We start from the raw sequence: 24,737 nt of genomic DNA on the forward strand, positions 1-24,737 counted from the left end.
CATAATCTGCATATTCAAAACCTCAATGAGCTAAAAGTATGACAAACCCAAAAAGATCCACAAAAGACGTATTATATTCAAATTCTCAAAAGCCACATACAAGGAGAAGGATTTGGGAAAGTTAGAGGGGTAGCAAGCACCAGAAACTTGTCTCCCCACCTAGACAAGAATTGCCCAGGCAAAATCTGTCTCTTGTAACTATTTTGGAACTCTGGAGTCTATTGGAGGCTTGTAACTTCCAAGTAAAGGCTTGGACAGAAAAGGGTGGTTAATCTCAGTCAATCTTAGCTCTTAGCAGCATATTAATTCCTCCTCCTACCCCTCAGTGCCATGGCAGGCAGCTGTTCATGTGTTCTTGGAGCAGCTTGTACAAGGCTGGCAGAAGCCAGGCAGAGGGCAGGACCATGTACTTCAGATACTGCACATCTGCCCTCTAATCACTGATTGCTGCTTCTGATCACACAGGTGCAGACCCAGAGGCAGGGCTATTGTGGATCCTCCACCTAGTGTTGCAACCCACACGCTCTCTGGCTGAAGTGACTTCCAGGGGATGTAAAGGACCAGGCCTTTTTTTTTTTTTAACTTTATTTTTCTCTTTTCCCCATTTTGGGAGCCAGACATTGAAAAATAAGACATTCAAAAGCACCTGCAATACAGAAGAAATTAGAAAGTCATTGTGCATGACCAAGGGAAAATGCAGACTCAAAAAACAACAGACAAGGGATTTCCCTGGTGGTCCAGCAGTTAAGACCCCATCTTGCAATGAAAGGGACGCTGGTTCAATCCCTGGTCAGGGAACTAAGATCCCACAAGCCACAGGGCAACTAAGCCTCAGTGACGGAGCCTGCGTGCCACAACTAGAGAGATGCCCGTGCACTACAACGAAAGATCCCAGGTGCCGCAACTAAGACCCGACACAGCCAAAATAAATAAATAAATTAAAAAAAACAGAAACAAAAAAACAAAACAAAACAAACAAAGAAAACCACCAGGCAAGACTGTAAGTTTACACCTCAGGCTGATCCTCAACAAAGAGACAGCTACAACAACTAAAAAATCAAAATCAAAACCAGCAAGTTCTGGGGAAGAGAGGGAATCAGATTTCCAGAAGTATCACATTATTAGGTTCAAATGTCCACTTTTCAACAAAAAATCACAAGGCATTAAAAAAAAAAAAAGGACAGTATGGCCCATTCAACAAAATAAATAAACAAACAGCCAGGAGAGATGGTTCCTGAAAAAGACCTGGTGGCAGATTTACCAGATAAAGACTTTAAAACAACTGTCATAAAGATGGTTGAAGAACTAGAGGAAGATGTGAAGAAAGTCAAGAAAACAATGTATGAACAAAATAGAAATATCAGGACTTCCCTGGTGGTGCAGTGGTTAAGAATCTGCCTGCCAATACAGGAGACACAGGTTCGAGCCCTGGTCCAGGAAGATCCCACATGCCGCGGATCAACTAAGCCCGTGTGCCACAACTACTGAGCCTGCATGCTGCAACTACTGAAGCCCGCTCACCTAGAGTCCATGCTCCGCAACAAGGGAAGCCACCGCAATGAGAAGCTGTGCACCGCAACAAAGAATAGCCCTCACTCGCCACAACTAGAGAAAGCCCGCATGTAGCAACGAAGACCCAATGCAGCCAAAAATGAATAAATAAATAAATAAGTAAATTTATTTATTTTAAAAAATAAATAAAGCTAATGGGGCAAAATATTAGCAATAGGAGAATGTGGGTAAAGGAAAGGGTACACAAGTATTCTTTGTATTATTCTGATTCTTGAAACATTTCTGTACATTTGAAATTATTTACAAATGAAGTATTTTTAAGGTATCTGTGTACACGGATAAAGTTTTCGTCACTTACTCATCCCTTCACTCCTGCAGTGTGTACTGAGTTCCTTCCATGGGCCATGCGTTGTGTCAATGCTGGGGATCCCCCTGAGCAGCCCCAGTTCCTGCCTTCGAGGCCTGTCCTGTCTCAGCAGACGTGTCAGCAACACATCGCATAGATGAATGGCTCCGTGCAGTTATGGTGTGTGTGTATATGGGTCCTAGCCGGGTTTTCTTCTCACTACATTTCTCTGACTCCAGCCTCTCCAGGGGAGAAGCTAGCCTTTTATCCTCATGGGTTTGGGGCTGCTTGGCCATTTTAGAAAAGGACCAGGGGAATGGCCTTGGGCAAAACAGGCCTTGAAACTAAAGAACAAAGGCCCTGGGGGCCTGAGTCCCAGAGACAAAAGCCAGGCTCACAAGAGTAAAAGATTAACTTTGTCTCTGTTACACTCACAAGTATACCTAGTTGCCACAAGACAAGAAGCTCAATTATCAATTTTAACCTTATCTGTTCCTGTGCTTTCTTGCAGAAAATTCTCATTCACTTCTTTCCCCTCACAGAAGCAGTCCCTATTCCCGATAGGTAGCCACCGTGGCTGCTGATCCAAGAATTCTGACGATTTCTGAAAATTACCAGTGATCATGAGACAAAACCTCCCTTTTGTTATAAAAGCAACTCAACCCTTCTGCTCGGGGAGCTGGCACTTTTTTTCCCGCCGTCTTCCTTGTGCACAAGCTGTCTCCTTTAATAAAAAGCTTTGCTCAAGAGCCTTGTGGAAGCGATATTCATTTCTAGGGTATTGCTGTCCAAGAATCTGGAAAGGGCCCAGTAACAAGGACACTTGAAATGAAAATCTTCCTGTCTCCATAGAAATTCTGATGTCAGGGAGGACGATGATGGTGAGAGTAAAGACAAGGACCACATCCAGACTGGAAAGTAAGAAGTGAAACAATTTCTCTTCCCGGATGGCATCCTCTTGAATATAGAAAACCCTAAGGTATCCACCCAAAATTATTACAACTAATAAGTCAGTCCAGGAAGATTGCCGGACACAAGATCAGTGTGCAAAAATCACTTATAATTCTACACACTTGCAACGAACAATCCGTAAGTAAAGTTAAGAAAACGACTCTATGGCATTAAATAAAAAAACAATAAAATGCTTAGGAATAAGTTTAACAGAAGAACTACAAAACTTACATTCTGAAAACTACAAAACATTGTTAAAAGCAATTAAAGAGGTTCTAAATAAGTGGAAACATGGTTTTATCGACCTCAGCTGTTTCTGGAACTCTGTGAGTGTGTAGGGTAGTCATGCAAAGCAAGGAGCAACTCGTGAACTGAGCTTTCAATAATTATCACAAGACCAAAAAAGAAAAAAATGACAAAAACCTGTGCTTTATTCTGGGAGTGATTTTGTAGGATTAATCCATGCTTTGCCCAACGAAGCTTGATGCCTGAACTTGTCACGTGTGGATCTGTATGCCCAGTGGTAGCCACACAGCAAGTGCTTTGCCAGATTGAATGACATTGTGAAGATAGTTTTTTCCTTATTAGTTTCCTGTCAACATTCTCTTTTCCTCACTCTGGCTCCCTCTGCCTTCCTGCCCTGTGTGTGCAAACACAGGTTTACAAGGGAAGATGTAGGATCTCAAATGAATTGAAGGTGAAATGCAATCATGATGCAGCATCTTTCCCCATTCTATTTTGTACCAGCCTTGCTCATTTCTCTATTAAAATCATACATGTTAGAGATGGATGAGCTCGCATAGCCTCCAGCACGTGGTAGGACCTCAATCCCCATTTGTATGCAATTGAGTCAAAGACAGAATCACAGAAGACATGGTCTCAGAGGATGGGGAAGATTTTGACAAGCATATTCCATGGAGGTGACCTCTGGGAATGTCTACTTTTTTACAAAGATGTTAAGCCCACGGGAACCATACCATCTTTTCGACTTTTCACTAAAGTAATTGACTAAAACACCTGATTATCATGAGATTTGCACCATTTTAAGCCATTAAGTTTGTGGTGATTGTGTACAATTTATACACTTTAAATATGTACAGTTTGTTATAGATCAATTATACTCCAGTAAATTTTTTTAATGGCAAAAGATCTGAACAGACACTTCACCAAAAAAGAGACATAGGAGGTAAATGAGCAATGTCATGAGTCCGTAGAAAGATACAACTAAGAATCACAACAACATTCCTCTACCCTACTAGGAGGGCTTAAAATAACAAAATAAACAGAAAAAACCACTGACAAAACCAAATCCTGACGCAGAAATGCGACAGCTATAACTCTCAAACCTTGCTGATGGGGGTGCAAAACGATGCAGCCACTTTGGGAAACGTTGGCAGTTTCCTATAAGGTTATACAAACACTTATCATAAGACCCAGCCATCCCATTTCTGATATTTACCTAAGTGAGATGAAAACTTATGGTCACATGAAACCTGTACATGTGTGTTTATAGCAGCTTTATTCATAATAGTAAAAAACTTGGTGCTGAATTTGACCAATGCTTTTTCTGCATCTATTGTGAAGATCGTTTTTTTCCACCTTTATTCTATTAACATGGTATTTGAGCTAGAGGTTATCAGTTTTGTTGATTTCTCAAGACAGCTTTTGATTTCATTGATTTGTCTTCTCAGTATGTTCATGTATTGGCTTAAATGGTCGAGCGCAATTATAAAAGCTGTCTTAATGTCCTTGTCTGCTAGTTTCAACACCTCTGTCATTTCTGCATGTTTCTATTCATTTATGTTTTTTCCTAGTATGGGTCACATTTTTCTGCTTCTTGGCATGTCTACTAATTTTTTGTTGGACACAGGACATCATGGATGTTATTTGTTGAGTATCTGGACTTTGTTGTCTTCCTTGGAAGGGTGTTGGACTTTGCTCTGGAAGGCAAGTAAGTTACTTGTTGATGTGTTCGATCTCTTTGAGACTTTTAACAATAGTTTATTTCAAAATAATTACGGATTCACAGGAAATTTCAAAGATAGTACAGAGAGGGCTCATGAACCCTTCACTGTTTTCCCCATGTCTACATCTTCCATAACTATTGTACAATATCAAACTCAGGAAATATATGTTGATAAAATATGTATGTATAATTCTGTGCCATTTTATCACATGTATAGATTCATGTACAGCCTCCCACCCTTACCATGGTTTTACTTGCCAGGGTTTCAGTTACCCACGGTCAACCTCAGTCCTAAAATACTGAATGGAAAGTTCCAGAAATGAATAATTCATTAAGTGTTAAATCGCAGGCCATTCTGAGCAGTGTGATGAAATCCCCCACTGTCTCGCCCGGGATGTGAGTCTTGCCTTTGTCCAGCTTAGTCCACCTGTTAGTTGCTTAGTAACCATCTCAGCTGTCAGACCAGCTGCCTCAGCATCGCAGGACTTGTGTTCAAGTGACCATTATTTTACTTAATAGGTCCCCAAAGTGCAAGAGTAATGATGCTGGCAATTCGGATATGCCAAAGAGAAGCCCTACAGTGCTGCCTTTAAGTGAAAATGTGAAAGTTCTTGACTTAATAAGGAAAGAAAAAAAATCATATGCTGAGGTTGCTAAGATCTACAGTAAGAATGACTTTTTTTTAAATTGAGGTATAGTTAATGTACAATATTATAAGTTTCAGATGTACAGCATAGTGATTCACAATTTTTAAAGGTTATATTCCACTTAGTTATTATAAAATATTGGGTATGTTCCCTGTGCTCTACAATATATCCTTATAGCTTATTTATTTTATATATAGTAGTTTGTACCTCTTAATCCCCTACTCCAATCTTGCCCCTCCTCCCTCTTCCCTCAACCCACTGGTAACCACTAGTTTGTTCTCTATATCTGTGTATCAGTGAGTCTGTTTCTTTTCTTTCTTTCTTTCTTTTTTTAGGCCGTGCCACACGGCACGTGGGATCTTAGTTCCCTGACCAGGAATCAAACCCGTGCCCCCTGCAGTGGAAGCAAGGAGTCTTAACCACTGGACCACCAGGGAAGTCCCTCTGTTTCTTTTTATCTTCACTAGTTTGTTTCATTTTTTTAGATTCTGCATATAAGTGATATACAGTATTTGTCTTTCTCTGTCTGACTTAATCCACTTAGCATGATACCCTCCAAGTCCACCCATGTTGCTGCAAATAGCAAAATTTCATTCGTTTTTATGGCTGAGTAATATTCCATTGTGTATATGTACCACATCTTCTTTATCCATTCGTCTGTTGATGGGCATTTAGGTTGTTGGAGATTTTCGTATTATCTTCCTGTTATTGATTTCTATTTTGGTTCCATTGTGGTCAGAGAATACACTCTGTGATTTCAATTCTCTTACATTTGTCACAGTTTGTTTTGCGGCCCAAGATGTGGTCCACCTTATTTGCAGTCACTCGAAAGCACGTGTAATCTGCTGTTCTGTTGTTGGGTGGAGTGTCTGAGAAGTGTGAATCGGGCGCAGTTTGTTGATGGTGGTGTTGGGTTCTTCAGTATCCTGGCTGGTTTCTATCTGAGGCTTGTTTTAAAGTTTTGCTAGAGGAAGGTAGGTTAACTTTCACCCAGGGGTAGTTTGGACTTACTACTCAGACATGCTGGCTCCGGGGTGTCTGCTGTGTTCCCCCGGCCAGCACTGAGGAAGCTACTCTGGCTGCTCAGAGCTTGAACATCTTTCCCTGTGAACTCTGGGAATTTGTCAGCTCACAATTCCCTGGTTGTACGTCTCTGTGAAGTTTTACTCTGTGCATGCAAGTCACACACTCGGCAAAACTCCAAGGAATTCCACACACAAAGGAATGCCTCATTCTCCCCAGCCCTGATCTCCACCCCCTCCACCCACCGAGACCACCAGCCTCTGTGCCGTCCGCTCTCTGCACCCAGGATCGCCTCTGCTCACCCGGCCAGGGCAGACCCAGGCTCCCCCTCCCCCTTTCTCATGAGTCCGAGCCCCTGACCCCTGGTTGTCCAGAGTTTGCAAAGAGCTCTTTGATAGGTTTTGCCCAGTTTCCTAGTTGTTTATCAAGGAGGGTTAAATGCAGTCCTTTCTACCATATCATGCCTGGAAGAGGAAGTCTGTTTCATATTGTTAACATTCTGAGAATAATAATGTCACATGACAACATGGGGAAGTGATGGCAGTGGAGTTTCAAGTTCTCCTTTTATTTTAAGTGTTGCTGAATAGGGAAAAAAGAAAAGGCAGTTCCATAGGCAACCTGATGTCAGGGATGAAGCAGTGGATGGAACTCCAGCCGTCCTGCATGCTCCCGCGTCCTGTCCACCTCCCTTCCACCTCCTGTCGTCTGGAGTCAGACCTGTGGGTCTGACGTGATCCTCACTCGGGGTGGGCTTCCTTGCCCCCCGCAGCAGAGTTAGTGGGTCTCTTCTTTGCCACTCCCTCTGCTGCCTCATTCACTCGCTCCACCCTCACCCCAGTATTTGTCTCCTTCTCTTCCAACACCTGTGACCCTTCACCCAGATGGTCACCTCAGCCTGGGTGTGGATGAGCTGGTCTGGGGAGAATGTGTAGGAGAACAAAGACCATAGATGGTGTCTGGAGATCCCAACGCCTGGAGGAAAGCAGAGGAAGAGAGAGGAGCCCAAAGTGGACTTGATAAAAGCTCAGAGAGGTCAATCGACTTACTCAAAGCCACACACGTTCACTTCGCATGCCTCTATGCGCCTTTGTGGGAAAATCAAGGCTAACATCAGCCGGTTTGCACTGGTTTGGCCATCCTTGTTTCTAGCTGGCATCCACTCTCACTGACCTCTGTGGCCTCTCCTAATTGGTTAGATCCACTCTACACGAGACCTGCCCCCCACCCCCGGCCCCGGGCAGGTAACATTTTGATCTGCTTATGGAAGTGTACTCTCCTCACCCAATATTGGTTGTGACTCCAAACCCTCCTCCCGCTATAGCCTCAGGAAGAGACAGCACAGCAGAAGGCAGAGAGAAGAAAGGCATTAGTTCTTGGTTTTTGACTCATTTGGGAACTTCCTCACAGAGCAAATGGTTTGAGAGAAAAGGGTTTGAGTGGCAGAGGGGAGGCCTTGGGCTTACAAACACCTTCCTTCTCTTGAGATTTAGAGCAAACAGGACACCTGGTGAGTAAGACAATTTCCCATCCCACCCAAGCCTCTAAAATGAAAGGAGTTTCTCTGTGCTGGAGAAACAAGTGGTCTGGAGGGGAACAGCCAGGGATGCAGGGAGCTGCTGCTCCTGGCTGTGCTGTGTGGCTGGCTGCTGTGGGCAGTGGGTAAATAAAGACCCCTGATGGCTTTGGATGGGCTGGGAGTGGAGAGGACTGTGCTCGGGGAAAGGCAGGACCTGGGGGTCTGGGTCCAGTCTCGAGTAGAGACAGTCATGTGGGCTGACTCATAGCCTAGCAGGGCACTGAGGGGGTAGGCACAGGATTTCCCAACACCGTGTGGGCACAGGGGAGGTGGGGGCGTGACAAAGCCAAAGAGGCTGGGTGGTGGTAGGGTACACAGAGTGGACATGACTGAACACCTCAGGGACCAAGGCCACGAATGCACCAAGGATGCCAGTAATTTGCGTAGAAGTGGACACTGCTGGCCCAGTCCATGCTGGGCACCACATAACCCTTGAACTTCAATGCAGCAGCAGGAATAGTGGAGGAGACTGTTGCTGACTGAGCACCAGCTCCAAACACTTGGCAAGGTGAGACTTCAACGTAAGGCAGTATCGAAAAAGAACACAGCTGCGTTTCTTGTCCATCCACATTTGTTGTTTGAGATCCGCATGCGCTGCACTCCAGTCTCAAACATTCAGATGTATTTCTTCTGCACTACTACGTGTCGTGCCGGGCTCCAGGGTGGCTGCAGCACTTGCCACACAGCACTGTGGACCCAGCCAAGCTCCAGAGACTGACCTCACTTTGCATCCCGTCTCCATCACACTAACCATGTGATTGTGGGTTGTCTGACTCTCAATTTCCTCATCTGTAAGTGAAGCTAATGATATAACTTGGCAAAATAGAACTAAAAACAAAACCTTCCCCCAGCCCAGACGTCTCCACAAAGGCACTAGAAAAAGAAAACTCTTTTACTGTTGAATAGGCATTAAACTAGAACGTGATAAGCATCACAGACCACCTGTTAAGAGTTTGCAAAGACAGAAAGGAATCCACTCCTTACACAGACAAGCACACTCTCCATTGCACATGTGTTCTTGAGCTAAACAATAACCAGCCCTCTAGTAAGAGGAACTCAACCGTACCATCTATCACATGTAATTCATCCTAATTTTACCTTGTAACTGGGGAGATTAACTGTGTCTCCAAGTGAGGGTCTTAGGCAGGAAAGAATTCAAGGGTGAGCCATAGTAAAGTGAAAGAAGGTGAGAGCAGCCCCAGTGTACGGGGTTGTTAGTTTTATTTATTTAATTTTATTTTTGGCTGCGTTGGGTCTTCGTTGCTACGCATGGGCTTTCTCTAGTTGTAGCAAGACGCAGCTACTCTTCATTGCGGTGCATGGGCTTCTCATTGTGGTGGCTTCTCTTGTTGTGGAGCATGGGCTCTAGGTGCACGGGCTTCAATAGTTGTGGCATGTGGGCTCCGTAGTTGTGGCTTGTGGGCTCTAGAGCGCAGGCTCAGTAGTTGTGGTGCATGGGCTTAGTTGCTTTGCGGCATGTGGGATCTTCCTACACCAGGGCTCGAACCCACGTCCCCTGCATTGGCAGGTGAATTCTTAACCACTGTACCACCAGGGAAGTCCCAGGGTTGTTAGTTTTTATGGGCTGAGTAACTTCATAGGCTAACAAGTGGGAAGATTATTCCAACTATTTGGGGGAAGGGGCAGGAATTTCCAGGAGTTGGACCATCATTGCCCACTTTTGGGCCTTTTGTGGTCAGCCTCGGAACTATCATGGTGCCTGTATGTGTGTCATTTAGATGCTAATGCATTATAGTGAGCATATAATGAGGCTCAAAGTCTAGTGGAAGTTGAATCTTCCACCATCCTGGGCTTAATTTGTTCTAACCAGTTTTTGTTGTATCCTCAAAGGCTGTGTCATTCTTCTAATGGTTGTACCCTTCCCCCTTCCCTCCTGTCTCATTCCTCTCTCAGAGATTTCACTCCCATATTCTTATCGGAAGAAGAGGAGTGACAGTCCATCTTCTGTAGCTTGTTTCAAGGCTGAGTAGGGGTGTCGACCCTGCCTGTCAGGGAGTAAATATCTCTGGATGCCTGATCCAGGGGTCCCAGGGGCAGGACAGCTCCTTGTTTTGAGTCAGAGGGCAGCAAGGGCTGGAATCCTGGCATAATCATCATCTTGATGAGGAACTGTTGTAACTGCTCCATAGCCTTCCTACAGATCTTTTTTTTTTTTTTTTTTCCCCAGTACGCGGGCCTCTCACTGTTGTGGCCTCTCCCGTTGTGGAGCACAGGCTCCGGATGCGCAGGCTCAGCGGCCATGGCTCACGGGCCCAGCCGCTCCGCGGCATGTGGGATCTTCCCGGACCAGGGCACGAACCCACGTCCCCTGCATCTGCAGGTGGACTCCCAGCCACTGCGCCACCAGGGAAGCCCCCCTACAAATCTTCTTGATGAAGCACTTTTGCAACAGCATCAGAGTACAACGGTAACTATCTATAGATGACAAAAGACTTAAAAAGCCACAGTTAAACACTTGATTACAATGTAATTGACAAAGAAACTCGATTACTGCTGTTACACACAACATTTTAAGATAATAACCAGAGGGACTTCCATGGTGGTCCAGTGGTAAAGAATCCACCCACAGTTAGTTAAAGGTCAATGAACTTCAGTTAGAATTTGATATTTGGGAAGTTTGTCAAAAATATCAAAAAGCTTTCAAAGCACTTTGTCAAATAGGATCACGGGTCACTGTGAAACACTTATTCACTTAACCAAAATGACAGAATATTTCAAAAGCAAATACAGATCACTTAAATGCAAAGAACCTCATACAATCTGTCATCTAAAACAGGATTCCAAGAAAAATTTGTTCTCTTAACAGAGAGAGAACTAAACTCCAGTCTTGTACTAGCCTACTCTTAATAACAAAATCCATTTACCTAATGAAATTTAATCCAATCTTAGCCAATCCTGACCATGTACAAAAGCTTTTCTCAGGGTTCCTTTTCCATGAGCCTTCTACAACTTTTTGTATCCATACTATTTTGTCCCTTATTTTCTTTTCCATTCAGAAACAACCAGCTCTAGGACAAAACTAACCTTTTTCTCTTTAACAAAATGCATTTCCTCACACCTTCTTTTACTGAAAGCACACATCTTACTTTCCTGGATATAATGAAATGTTTCCCTTGTTATTTTTAAAAATATTTATTTATTTACTTGGCTGCATTGGGTCTTAGTTGCGGCACACGGGATCTTCGTTGCAGTCTGCAGGATCTTTTGTTGTGGCACACAGGTTCTTCATTGCGGCACACGTGGGCTTCTCTCTAGTTGTGGCGCGTGGGCTTCTCTCTAGTTGTGGCGCATGGGCTCTAGAGCATGTAGGCTTAGTTGTCCCGCGGCAAGTGGGATCCTAGTTCCCTGACTAGGGGTTGAACCCGCATCCCCCGCACTGGAAGGCAGATTCTTAACCACTGGACCACCCAGGAAGTCCCCCCCTTATTATTTTAATAGCTTTAATTACATACATTATAATTTTAACCCTTAAAAAGCTTAATCTCCAGTGAAAATCAAGAAGCAAGTAATTGTGATCTGTTTCTCATACCAGCTTCTCCTGATTGGGAAACTTATGCTTTAGTTTTCCTCTTCTAAGAAGGCAAGCATAGGTAAACTTAGACCTGCCCAGCAATTAATGTTCTAGTATTTTATCCTATTTGAAATGACCCAGATAGTCAATGAGTTCTCTTCATTTAACTTGGTTTAGTTTCAAGTTACCAAAATCTGGAGAGACCATATTAGACATTCCCAAAACATAATTATTCCTATAGAGTTTACCTAAAAACTCTTATCTCATTTACATTTACTTTCCTTAAAAGTTTCTTGGGAGTTCCCTGGTGGTCCAGTGGTTAAGACTCTGGGCTTCCGGGACTTCCCTGGTGGCACAGTGGTTAAGAATTCACCTGCCAATGCAGGGGACATGGGTTCGATCCCTGGTTAGTGAAGATCCCACATGCTGCGGAGCAACTAAGCTCATATGCCACAACTACTGAGCTCGCATGCCACTACTGAAGCCCACGTGTGCTCCACAGCAAGAGAAGCCACCGCAATGAGAAGCCTGTGCACCGCAACGAAGAGTAGCTCCTGCTCGCCACAAGTAGAGAATGCCTGTGTGCAACAATGAAGACCTAACGCAGCCAAAAATAAATAAATAAAATTAATTAATTTAAAAAAAAAGACTCCGGGCTTCCACTGGAGGGGGCATGGGTTTGATCCCTGGTTGGGGAACTAAGATCCTGCATCCCATGCAGTGCGGCAAAAAAAAAAAAAAAAAAAAAAAAATCAAGTTCCTTAAAAGTTTCTTCACATTGAGTTATTTTCCTTGTTGGCAAATTTGCAACAGGCATAAGGTCTTATTTGACCTCTAGTAAGCCTAGGTACAGCAGAAATAGTATACTTAACATTGTAAAGACACATCTGTATTAATCAAACCAACAAGCTTAAGCAAGCTTCAATACCAGATATAGATTCAGTATTGAGTATTTCCCAGTTTCATTCTGAAATTCATTCTGGCCAGTTTCTTTTATATTTCTGAGTATCTATATAAGCGCTTAATTTCCTTTAAGCCACTTAAAAAATATATTTATTTATTTATATTTTTTGGCCGCGTTGGGTCTTAGTTGCGGCACGCGGAATCTTTTGTTGTGGTGCGCTGGCTCTTTGTTGCAGCGCATGGGCACATTTCTAGTTGTGGCATGCAGGTTTTCTCTTCTCTAGTTATGGCCTGTGGGCTCAGTAGTTGTGGCGCACAGGATTAGTTGCCCCGTGGCATGTGGGATCTTACTTCCCCGACCAGGGATCAGGGATCAAACCTTGTCCCCTGCATTGGAAGGCGGATTCTTTACCACTGGACCACCATGGAAGCCCCCTTAAAGCCATTTAAACAGAGCTCTTTTACAGATTAATTTTGGTAAGATACATACAAATACGCAAACAAACAGAGACATCATAGTTCCCATTCCAAAGTTTTAGCCATGAATCAGGTACAACAATGTAAAATCCATCAGTTGCAAAAGAGGTAGAATTCAAATCGGGTTTCTGGTAGATGGAACAAGTCAAGGTCACCAGTCTGGATGGTGATCCCTTTTAACTAATATTTATGAAAGACACTTAAGACCTCTATTTGTCCTTGACAGTCAAGCTCCAAATTACCTACCCCCTTTCCTGAAATTTGCATTTTAAAAAGAAGGCAGAGATAAGGTTTCCAGGAGAAGATCAGGTAGAACATTTGCATCTCAAAGGCATGAAGAGAAAGGCATGTTCCTCCTAGGATGATTTTGTTCCCTTAAGGCCAGAAAAAAATTTTTCCCTCAATACTTACAAGCCTCTTAAGATAAGTAGGGGCGGTTTGGGGAGTGGTAAAAGGATTTGTGGGTTTCGGATTATTTGGAGCCACACCTCTGGTCCTGTAAAGACTAGATTTGTAAAATAAGGACAGCTTTTTGTGTTTTCTCTCAAAGAATTTGGTGGCCACCTCAACGATACCAAAAGACTGACACCTAGGTTGGAACGTTTCACTTTCCCTCATTTACCTTAGGGGAGAAGGCCCTCCCCACCAAAATTCCTATCAGCTATGGTCAGTTTAGTCAGACTGGTGACCTCCCATTTTGTTAATCTATTTGCAAACACTTTTGAGCATCCACCCTGGGTTGAAGACATTTTCTAATTATGGCCCTCAGTTCGGCCTTTGATCTGAAGAGGCTGGCCTACAGCCTCACGTGGTCCCACTTCTAAAGGTAGCCTGACTATTTTTAGTCCATTCCACTTATCCCATGGTTACCCTCTACTACAGAGTGGAGGCATTTGTGGCATTATGTGGTTGTCTGGATTTGTCCACTCAAAGGCAAAGAGGTATCGGGAGTCTGGGTGCAGGGGGATGCTAGAGAAAGCATCCTTTAGGTCTAGCACTGCGAACCAGTTTGCAGTCTCTGGGACTTGGGTCAATATGGTATATGGATTAAGGACTATAGGGTGAGGGTGAACTGGAACCACTGCCTCATTAACTGCCCTCGGGGCTTGAACAAACCTGTATTCTCCACTCTGTTTCTTATGGGCAGAATGGGGGTATTACACAGAGATCAGCAGGGTCAGAACAGCCCATATTTTAAGAACTTGGTTATTAAAAGTTGGATACCTGTTGAGCCTTGGGCCTCAAGGGACCGTGTCTCTTCCACGGGTAATCAGCATTGGGTTTTAACGAGATATGAACTGGGGGCACATTAGTAGCTTTGCCAGGACCTCAGTGTCCCAGACAGTGAGGTTCAGTTGAGATACAATATGGGGTGGAATGGAGACCTCCTCTAGCTTGAGACTGAGGCAGGTTCCCATGGCTGGGTGCCTTCTCTGTGAGGGTCTCCAAGTTTGGAGTACTGTCTGGAATTTAGTGAGCAAGTCCCTTCACAGCAGGGGATGGGGCACTCAGACATGAGCAGGGTGCAAGGGTAAAATTTCCTAGCAAGCAGCTGGCGGGGGGGGGGGGGGCGGGGTGTGTGTGTACTGAGTCACTTGGTTTGGGCCATCCATAAACCCCCGTTATCATACAGGATTGTACAAGGGTCCAGGGAAATCGGTCAGCACAGAGTGGGCAGCCCCCGTATCTAATAAGAAAATAACTCTCGTACTGGCCACGTCAAGGGCTGCCCGAAGCTCCTCCGAAGACATGACCAGGAGTCCTTTGGGAGCCATTGAGGGTCCCAGGCCCCATCAGTCTTTGGTCCTGTCAGCCATCGTTGGTGTGGGAGCCCTGAGTCGCCTTTAGGACTGAGGTCAGCCCCACTTCCAGTGGTCCTTGTGTTTACATTTTGGACAGGGTACTGCTGGCCCTCTTTCTCATGGGTGACATTCATCTTCCTGGCTGAACTTCAAACAGATCCCTTCTTGGCAGGGCCGTGGCTCAGATCCAGACTTCCTGGATCCTGTGCCTGCCATGGGCTTTCTCAAGGGAGGGTAACCCTGAGGTGGTGCAGGGGCTAGGGCTGCAGCCAATAACTGTGCCTTTTCTTGTTGGCCCTGATATCCCAAAAATGTAAGAAGGGAGTATGCTGCCAGAGACTCTAGTGGATGGAGCTCCTCAAGGGAGTGTCACAGAGATAAATCCTGATGGCAGTGTAGGAGATAGTATAATTGGCTTGATCCATGATGGCCCCCAACTCCAGGGTAGGGGATCACGGCAAAAGAGGTGTTTAATTAAGCAGGGGAAACTGGGCTTGTGGCTGTCAGGCCATGAGAAAGGGTCTGTTTGGCAAAGACAACAGTGAGGTCCCTGTGGGCACCTGAAATCTTTCTGAGAAAGAAAAAGAGAAACAAATAGAGCTGAAGGGTAGGGCTGGAGCTGTAGTGATAACAATGCAAGGCAAAAGCTCCCCTCAGGATATGGTCTTTGTGCTGTTGAGGAGGGGCACCTCTTCACAGAAGTAAAGCAGAGGTAACACTCCACCTGCTGGCAAAGCCTGGCAAGGAGGCTCCAGGACCTGTAGACAGTCTAAGAAATCAGGAGGGGATGAGAAAAGGAGGATATAAGAGAAATCTGGGACAGGAGGGAAGGTGTACAGCCAGGACACTTCCCAGGCCAGAGACTCATCGGCCCACTGAGAAAGGAGCTCCACCACTACCTCTGCTCAGGGGTTGATAAAGTCCGAGACCGCCATGTGTGACCAGGGGTGCAGTGAGGCCGTGAGCCCTGAGCGGCACCCAGGGAGGGCCGAGCCACACATCTAGCTGGAGGCTCCTGTAGTGCCCCATTTGGGCCCCCTGATACAGTTCTGGCATTCTGGAACCAGGCTGAGACTAAGAACGAGTAAGGAGGCGGAACCGGGCTTGAAGAGCCGCGGACGGGAAACTCACCCAATCAAGTTGCCAATGGCTCGCCACGGTCTTAATTTGGAAGTCCGAGTGGTGGTCCCTGTGGATCATCTCGGGTCCAAAGAGATAGAGTGATGGGGAGAATGAGGGAGATTGAGGGGAGAAAAGCCCTGGGCCTGGCAGGCTCCTTCAGGGCCAGAGAGCTGCTCTCTGCCCAATCTCGCAGGCAGCGTCAGCCGCCGCCTAAGGGACAAGTCCCGGCCACCCTCCGCAGAGGGGAGCCATAGCTCAGTAGGCGGATCAAGACTATGCCCTTTGACGTCCCTTTTGTGGTCGCCACAAAAGATGTTGCAGGAGAATGGGGGAGTGAGAGGATAGTCATGTCTCAGGTCTCGCGCGAGTTCCTGGGACGGGACAGACCAGCAAGTGAGGGTCCTTGGCTTCACACAGGAAAGAATTTAAGGGTGAGCCATAGTAAAGTAGAAGTGAGTTTGTTTAGAGAGATATGCACACATTCCTCAGGCAGAATGCAGTCCCTTTCAGGTGAGAGCAGCACTGGGGTGTGGAGTTTTAGTTTCTCTGGGCTGGGTAATATCATAGGCTAACAAGTGGGAGGATTATCCCAAGTATTTTGGAGAAGGGGCAGGGATTTCCAGGAATGGGGCCACTGCCCACTTTTTGGTCTTTTATGGACAGCCTTCGAACTGTCTTGGTGCCTGTGGTGTGTCATTTAGATGCTAATGCATTACAGTGAGCATATAATGAGGCTCACGGTCTACTGGAAGTTGAATCTTCCACTATCTTGGGCCTAATTGGTTCTAACCAGTTTTTATTGTATCCTCAAAGGCTGTGTCATTCTTTTGATGGTTTTGCTCTGCTCCTTCATTCCTGTTTCAGGAGGAACAACAAACTTCTCCTATCTTTATGACAGGAGGTAGTTTTGCAACTTAGAAGGAGGCTCCTACCCACCCACAGTCACTTGGAAATAGCTGTGCTGGATCCTTCACGTTTCCGTTTCAAAGAGATGGCTCCCAGGTTCTTGAGAACGACATTCCTGGGTCATAAATTTGACAAAAGACCTATCTAGTCTTCAAAAGGATGTATATACATTTCAAAGAGATGTTACCAAACTGAACTTGCATCTGCTCACCTGATGCACAGCAAAGCCAACCTACTGACACAGGGTTGTGGTGAAATAAAGTATAGCATTTACCGCAGGGCCAAGTAAGGAGAATGGCAGCTCATGCTCAAAAGACCCAAACTCCCCAATGGTTTTCAAAGACAGTATTAGGGGTGAGGGTTCAAGGGTGTGTGATCAGCTCATGACCATTCTTCTGATTGGTTGGTGGTGAGGTAACAGGGTAGTGTTTTGGGAATCTCAATTATCAATTTTTTGGCTCTAACTGGTCTGGAGTCTACGTGCTGGTGGGCAGCATGCAGCTAACTTCTTCCACCTGGTGGGGGTTTTAGTTTCTGCAAAACAGCTCAAGGATACTGCTCAGGATGTTATCTGTAGCCCTTGAGGAGGAACTAAAGGTTCTTAATTTGTTTATGGATAAACTATTATTATTTTATCTTGCTTGACTGCTTTCCTTTGTTTCTGCATTTTCTCACTTCTCTGATTAAATTTGCTTTTTGGAACTTGGGAAAGCTTAGGAGGCTAAAGCCTTTCTACAAACAAGAAGCAGGGGACACGGGGGTGGGGGTGGGGTGTCTGTCCCGTTGAAGGTCCTGCAGGGTCCTGCTTTGTTTCAAAGAAGAGAAAGCACTTACAAGTTTTCTAAAGTAAATGCTCAAAGAAAATGGAGGGGAGGGAAATCTCTTATTTAACCTGAGGAAATTAAGCCTTTTATTTAAAATTTGTATTTATCTTTACAATCTACTTCCTGCTTGATGCTCTAAATTCCAAAAATCCATGGGGGAAGGGGGGAGAGTAGAGGGCAGGGGAACTAGGGGAAGGAAGGGAGTCACTAGGCAAAAAAGCATTTAACAAAATCATTCTCACTACAGTTGATCCTCGAGGAGGATGAGTTTGAACTGTGCGGGTCAAACTGTGCGGGTCGACAGTACTACATGATCAATTGTTGGTTGAATCCTTGGATGTGGAACCACGGACACAGAGGGCTGATCTTAAAGTTGTAAGTGGATTTTTGACTTTGCAGGCATGGGGGGCCCCCAATCCCCAAGTTGTTCAAGGATTAACTTTATATGCATTGCAGTGCATGACTCCTGGAAATAACAGTGCCTCCTCTCTGAATTGTTATGGATCCCTACTCTCTCATTGTCTTTCCCTGGACTTTTCCGAATCAGCTTTTAATCCATTCACTGTGACATCAGCGACATTTGTTGCAACATTTTGGAAGTTGCTTGACATTATAAGAGGTAAAGTGTTGTAGGTACGTTGAGAACTGAAAGATCAGGAGCTGCTAAAGAAAAAAATATTCAATGACACCGTAAGGCAGATTTTATTCAAGGGGGCAGGGATATTTCAGTAGGTGTAGGGACCACTGCCATGGAATCTTGCAGTTGGGGATAGAGATTGGGCTCAACTCTGAACACAGCAGGAGCAGTGGAAATTTATAGCCAAGGAACATGGTGAGGTTGGTGGATGGAAAATTACTAAGAGGAAACATCAGGGGGCTGGTCAGGGTTTCTGACATCACATCAAGTTTCTGATGTGATGTCAGAAACTTGATGTTTCTGGCTAAACTGACCAGGCCTGGGTGATAGACATCACCGAGGATCGTAGAGGATGAGGATCCAATCAGATAGGGAGAATGGGGTGGGGGGTAGGGTTCTGTCTAAACTGACTTAGCAGGATTCTTGCTTAATTAAATCCGACAACACAGAGACAAACAGGAAAGTCCAAAAGTCAGGCTTCTGTCAGGGAGAGAACTTTTGTCAGCTCTTTCCCTATATCGTGCAGGCCCTCGGTTTTTTAATTCTTAACAATGGTTTATATTATTGAGCCCTTACTGTGTGTCAGGCACAATGTCAAGTGTTTTAGATATGTCTATTATGAGTTCGTCCCACAGCCCTGCCAGGCAGATATAATTATCTCCAATTAAAAGATGAGAAGTATGAAACTCAATAAGCGAAGTGACTGGTCTAGGATTCTGTATGTGCAGAGTAATAGTGTCGGAGTTGGAACCCAAGTTTGTCCTATTTAAATGACCACTGTGCTAACCTGTAAGTAGGACAATGCAGAAGTTAAGTATAGCAACAGAATTCACCCCTAATCCTCCGTCTTCTCGGAAACCCCCCGCCCCTAGCCCGCAGCCCGGGCGGATGGCACCATGTCCCCTGGCCCAGGTGAGCAGGGGCACCTCGCCACCGTGCTGGGCGGGGCCCAGCCCGCTGCAGCCAATAGCGCGGGCGCCTCCGGGGGCGGGGCTCGCCCGGTTTCGCGCTCTGACTGGACGCCTCGGGGGCAGGGCTCGCCCGGATGCGCGCTCTGATTGGGCGTTCCTGGGGCGGGGCCGGGCCGGGGCGGTGCGCGCCAGGTTCTGGTGCCTGCCTAACGCGCGGATCACGTGGCGGCGGGCGCGGGAGTGTGGGTCTGGACTCCAGTGTCGCCGGCCGCAGCGAGGGGCGCGGTGTCCCAGGCTGCATTTAGCCGCGGCTCCGAGAAGCGGGGTCGGGTGAGTGCGGAGCGCCTTGCTGGTGCCTGGAGTGAGGGGCCCGGCGGCAGTGCGCGCGCGCGGCCCCGGGTCGAGACCCGTGCGTGGGGTGGGGGGCGGCGGTGGCCTCGGCCGCAGCTGCGAAGGCTCGCTTCCCGTGCTGGCGGCCGCGTTGCTCGTGGAGCACTTTAGGTTTCAGTGCAGCGCGTCACCTCGCCACAGTATCCTCACGGCGGGGCTGCAGCCGAGTGCTGTCCTGTAGCCCATTTCGCAGGCGGGGAAGGGGAGGCTCGGAGGGGGCGGCGGGCCTGGGAGCCGTCCTGCAGCCTGCACAATGGCGTAGCCCGCGCGGTGCCGCTGCACGTGCGGTCGCCTTACAGGGCGGGCCTGCGCCTGGCTTCCCCATCCCTCATCCCGGCCTAGGAGACAAGCGCTGCCCTGTGGGGTTCTTGGCCCGGGGCCCTGCGCGTGAGGTCCAGGAAGTTAAGCGACCCTTGGTCAGCTTAGGCTGGCACAAACATGCGCTTCAGTAGGGCAGAGTTGGCGGACTGGAAACACCAGTTCAGGTTCTTATGGACTCATAATTTTTTTACTTGAAGGAACATGCAGTGGACGTGGGCGATTGTGCTTTTATTTAGTGCAGTGTCACGGAAAAGAGTTGATTCTGACTCTCACTATTATAAGCCACTTAGCTTCTGAATCTGTTTCCTCCTTTATAAAGTAGGGAACACGGACAGATGGTTGTTCCCTCAGGAGACTCCTGGCTGGTCCCACTTGTGTGACAAAGGCCCAGGGAAGATCTGGGGGCATGGAGAGGCTGGTAACCTTGACAAGTGAATTCACGTACTTGGACTGTTTTGTTGGAAGCCATCCTGGAGCCATTGCACCATGACAAAGTCATGAAGCAACGGAAGGCGAAACTGCAAGGCAGCGCCATGCCAGGAAGGTGGACTACAGCTCTGTTGTTATGTTTTATGATAATAAATTTACATATGGGGCAATTTTGGGGGGATGTTGCTCCACGTGAAAGAAAAATTCCTCTAGGACTCCCCCTCCTGAAACTACCACAGAATGGGAAGTACCCACTAAAGCCCCGGGGAAATAGGTAAAGAATTAAGAGCCTGGAACTAAGGGGATGTTTTTATGAAAAACACCCTCTAGTATGGAGTTATGGCCATGGGCCGGAGTTCCTGATGACATAGGAAATTTATGGTTCTGTTATAAAGGAAGATTAATCATAAAAAAGCAAATGACTAGGGCTTCCCTGGTGGCGCAGTGGTTGAGAGTCCGCCTGCCGATGCAGGGGACACGGGTTTGTGCCCCGGTCTGGGAAGATCCCACATGCCGCGGAGTGGTTGGGCCCGTGAGCCATGGCCGTTGAGCCTGCACATCTGGAGCCTGTGCTCCGCAACGGGAGAGGCCACAACAGTGAGAGGCCCACATACCGCAAAAAAAAAAAAAAAAAAAGCAAATGACTAGAGCAGAATTGGTTGCTAGGATAGGAAGAAAAACACTGTCTCAGTTGAAGGAAACAACAAGAAAGAGCATGCAGGGTATATTGTAAATATTTTCGTGGAACCATTGTAAAAGTTTGCCCATGCAAGAGAAATAGGAACAAGTAACTCCAACTTTTACAATTAAAATAATCATATAACTGCTTGGCTTGGTTACTAAGAAATAACCTGTGATTAATGGGAACTTGGGGAAATATTTTAATAGGACATCTAGAAACTAGGGGATATTTTTTTAAAAAATCTTTAGAATATTTTGAGATTTGATTGTGCTAAGGTTGTTTGGCCACGTACCTGGTAATGTAATCAACTATAATATATAAACCTGTGATTGTAAACAATAAAGGGGAGGATGAGAGAGAGAAACATGCAATGCTGATACTTTAAGAAGTGTAATAGATTTATTTCCTTTGCCGACGCTATCCATCCCTCATGTATCCCTGGACGCTATCCATCCCTCAGGTATCCCTGGACTCGCTGGAGTTGGACTCCGGCACTGTTTCCCTGGGGTTGAGGTGAGGATCTTGCCAGAGGTGAGTGACATTTCTCCAGTGGAAGCACCAACAGTGTAACATAGTAACCGCTGCAGTGAGTTGTGTTTTCCTGGGGTGCTCAGCTGGGGTTACTGAGTGGTAGTAACATGGCTCTAAGATCCCCAGGTGTCTTTCATAACAATAGTAGCTGCTGATTTTTGAGTAGTTACTCTGCCTGGCCCTGTCTGAGTGCTCTGTGTCTGGTACCTCATTTAACTCCCAATTAACTCAGAACTGTCATCCCTGAGTCATATATGAGGGGACCGACAAACAGGTGTCAGCACCTGGGGCTGCACATTAGGAAGTGGGGGCGGGGCTTGAACCCCACAGGCTGCCTCTGCAGTGAGTTCAGCACAGCTCCCCCGGGTGTGGTCTTCACCGTTGGGAAATGGAGAATGGGGGGGGGTCCAGCCCGTGAGATGTCCACCTGCTCTTCCATAAGGAACCTGGATCCTCTCCAGTTGGGTTTCTCTAGTTGTTAGTTTCAGACAGTTATTTCTCAAACAGGTGCACTGGGAAATAACTTGTCAGCTCTGTACTGTCAAGGTGAGACTCTGTTCTCCCATCCCAGCTCTGGCCTTTGGGCCCTCAGATCTCATCTTCTGTGTCTCTGTTTTGTTCCTGATTTCTGCCCCTCAGCAAGTGAAACCTCTTCCCATTGTAGGGCCTTTGCTCTTGGTGATGGTTCTTTCCCCCCATCTCATAAGCTTGGCTCCTTTCCGCCGTTCAGATCTTAGCTCAGACACCTTCCATGGCCGGTCTACAGAAGCCCGCCACCCATTTATTGCCCTCATAACAGTCAGTCATCACCCCCTGAAGTTATCCCATGTATTTCTTGTTTACTTTTTTAGAGCCTGCTTTTCATAAAAGCAGGGCCTCTGTCTTGCTGATCCTACTATTCTTAGCGCCTAGCTCAGTGCCTGGGATATAGGAGTCACTCAATAAATATTTGTTGAAGGAATGAATGAATCCATTGTAGGCTAATAGTAGTGAAGTAAAGCTCCTAAATCCCAAAAGCTTATTTTGAATTAAACATAGAATTACTATATGATCCAGCAATTTCACTTCTGGGCCTATACCCAAAAGAATTGAAATCAGGGACTTGATATTTGTACACCCGTGTTCATAGCAGTGTTAACTCACGATAGCCAAGAGGTGGGAGCAGCCCAGGTATCAGCAATGGATCGATGGATAAACAAAACATAGTCTATCCATACGATGGACTATTACCCAGCCGTTAAAAGGAAGGAAATTCTGACACATGCTCCAACATGCGTGAACTTTGATGACGTTATGCTATGTGAACTAAGCCAAACACAAAGGAGACATATTGTGTGATTTCATTTACATTACGTACCTGAAATAGTCAAATTCATAGAGATAGAAACTAGAATAGTTTTTACCCCAGGCTGGAGGAGAAGGGAACAGAGTATGTTTAATGGGGACAGAGTTTCAGTTTGGGAAGATGGAAGCGTCCTGGAGATGACAATGGGGATGGCTGCACGACAGTGTGAGTGTATTTAATGCCACTGAACTGTGCACTTATATCACAGTTCAAAAAAGATGATAGAAGTTCAAGGTGTACTGTTTTCCAGCCAACCTCCAGACTCAAAGAATAGATGGTAGGTATGTCTTCCCTAAATATAGTATCAGTTAAAAATGATCTTCCCTCTGATCTAAAAAAGCAGTCTCAGGATCTTTGTCTCACTTGTTTGCCAGCTATCTGGGTGTCCCTCAGCCCTGACAGGCTGGCACATGAACTAACCATCATATTCAGGATCTTTGCTTTTCTTACTGTAGTTTAGAATGCCCCAGCATATAATAGATTATATCTGTAATAGATAGTATTGATTTAATTGAAACAAGTCAAAGAACTTTGAAGTTATTGTTTGAATAAAGAATTCAGGCTTCTTCGTGGTTTTAAAAAAAAGCTTAATTAGAACTCAAGTTGGGTGTGGACTGAGTACTCCATTTGGGGGATGACTTGACCTGAGTGGGAACAGGATACATGGTGGAAGACTCCCCCACGGGGTTTCAGTGAGAGCAGGTGGGCACTGCCCACCTAGAAGGGGGTGCCGGCCGCACAGAGAACCCTCCCCGGGGTCGAGAAGGACCTGGGACTCCGAGTTTGCAACTTGGGTAAGAGAAGGGATTGCAGAGAGGGCAGAGGGCCACAGGTGGTGACTCTGAGTGAGACGAGCGAGACCACAGCTGGAGAGCAGAGGGCAGTTTCTTCCTGAGCAGAGCCGGTCTGAGTGCCTCTCAGGGACGGTTGTAGATCTGACTGTCCCCGGGGGGAGGGTGGGGAGTTGGGGCTCCAAACGGACTTCAGTTACTTGGTGGTTGAGAAATACCTGCTCTGTGTTGCTTGCCACCTTTGAATCCTCTTTAACCTTGAGTAGTCAGTATTTAAAAGAAGCTTTTCTTTGAGATTCTAGGACCAGAGGGCCTGTTTTGTCTCTTGTGCTTTTTCTGTGGGTTTGCCACCTGCTGAGGGCACGTGGGAATCCGGGCTTGAGTTAGGAGGAGCCGTGGGCAGGGTGCCCCGAGCACCCACGTCTCTCCACGTCTGGCACAACGTGGATGAGGCCCCGGCACGGTGGCCTGTGCTCCTTCTGCTGCTGAAGCATTCGTGGCATTTAAGTCCCAGCACTCACTGTTGGGTTTGTGGGAGCGGCCGTATTTCTAATCACGCTGTGCTCGTGTGTTAAAATAATGGCTGCTTCAAAAGCCCCAGTTAGGGATTTCCTGGTTAAAGTTTACTGATGGTGTCTTTTCAGTAGCTGTCCCAGAGATTAAGGAGGACCCCTGTGACTGGGGAACTATTAGCCTATTTATTTACTGGGTATATTTGTCTAGCAAATTATACTGTCTGTACTTGTGTAGGAAAACCTGCTCTTTCTGCTGTGTCTCCCCTTTACTCTCCCCACTACCAGTCACAGCACTTCTGACACCAGACACTTCCTTACCCAGCACTCCTGCCACACCAGCTGGTGTCTTAACAATTGAACTCAGTTCTGACACTAACCAGGGTTAGCACAGACCACACAGGTCAAGTGTTCCGTCCCAGCAGACAGCCTCCCCCAACCCACTTCAGGTGCCGTTGCGAGTATTGGGTCCCCAGGTGACCCACAGCTTCTGTCCGGCTTGCCTACAAATCCGAGGCTCCCAGGACCCCCCTGGACTGGAGCATTTGCTAGAGCAGCTCACAGAACTCAGGGAGACACTTACGTTCGCCGGTTTATTAAA

At 46.3% G+C, this 24,737-nt stretch overlaps 1 protein-coding gene across 5 annotated transcripts in view; it reads left to right on the forward strand.

Annotated features, from left to right (window-relative positions):
* SHMT1 (serine hydroxymethyltransferase 1) overlaps positions 1-24,737 on the forward strand; it is a 65,853-nt gene that overhangs the window by 19,720 nt on the left and 21,396 nt on the right. Inside the window, exons 1-2 of one of the 5 annotated variants that reach the window (XM_081219663.1) lie at positions 19,333-19,465; positions 21,418-21,488. The exons of 2 other annotated variants lie outside the window; for them this stretch is intronic. The gene's annotated coding sequence lies outside the window, so the exon portion shown is untranslated. Of the gene's footprint in view, positions 1-19,327; positions 19,466-20,031; positions 20,391-21,417; positions 21,489-24,737 lie in introns of those variants that run through there. 2 more of the 5 variants (XM_081219662.1, XM_081219666.1) reach the window with 2 other exon arrangements.

The sequence above is a fragment of the Mesoplodon bidens genome (assembly GCF_964165515.1).
Source record: "Mesoplodon bidens genome assembly, chromosome: 19".
In the NCBI taxonomy this organism is placed as follows: Eukaryota; Metazoa; Chordata; class Mammalia; order Artiodactyla; family Ziphiidae; genus Mesoplodon; species Mesoplodon bidens.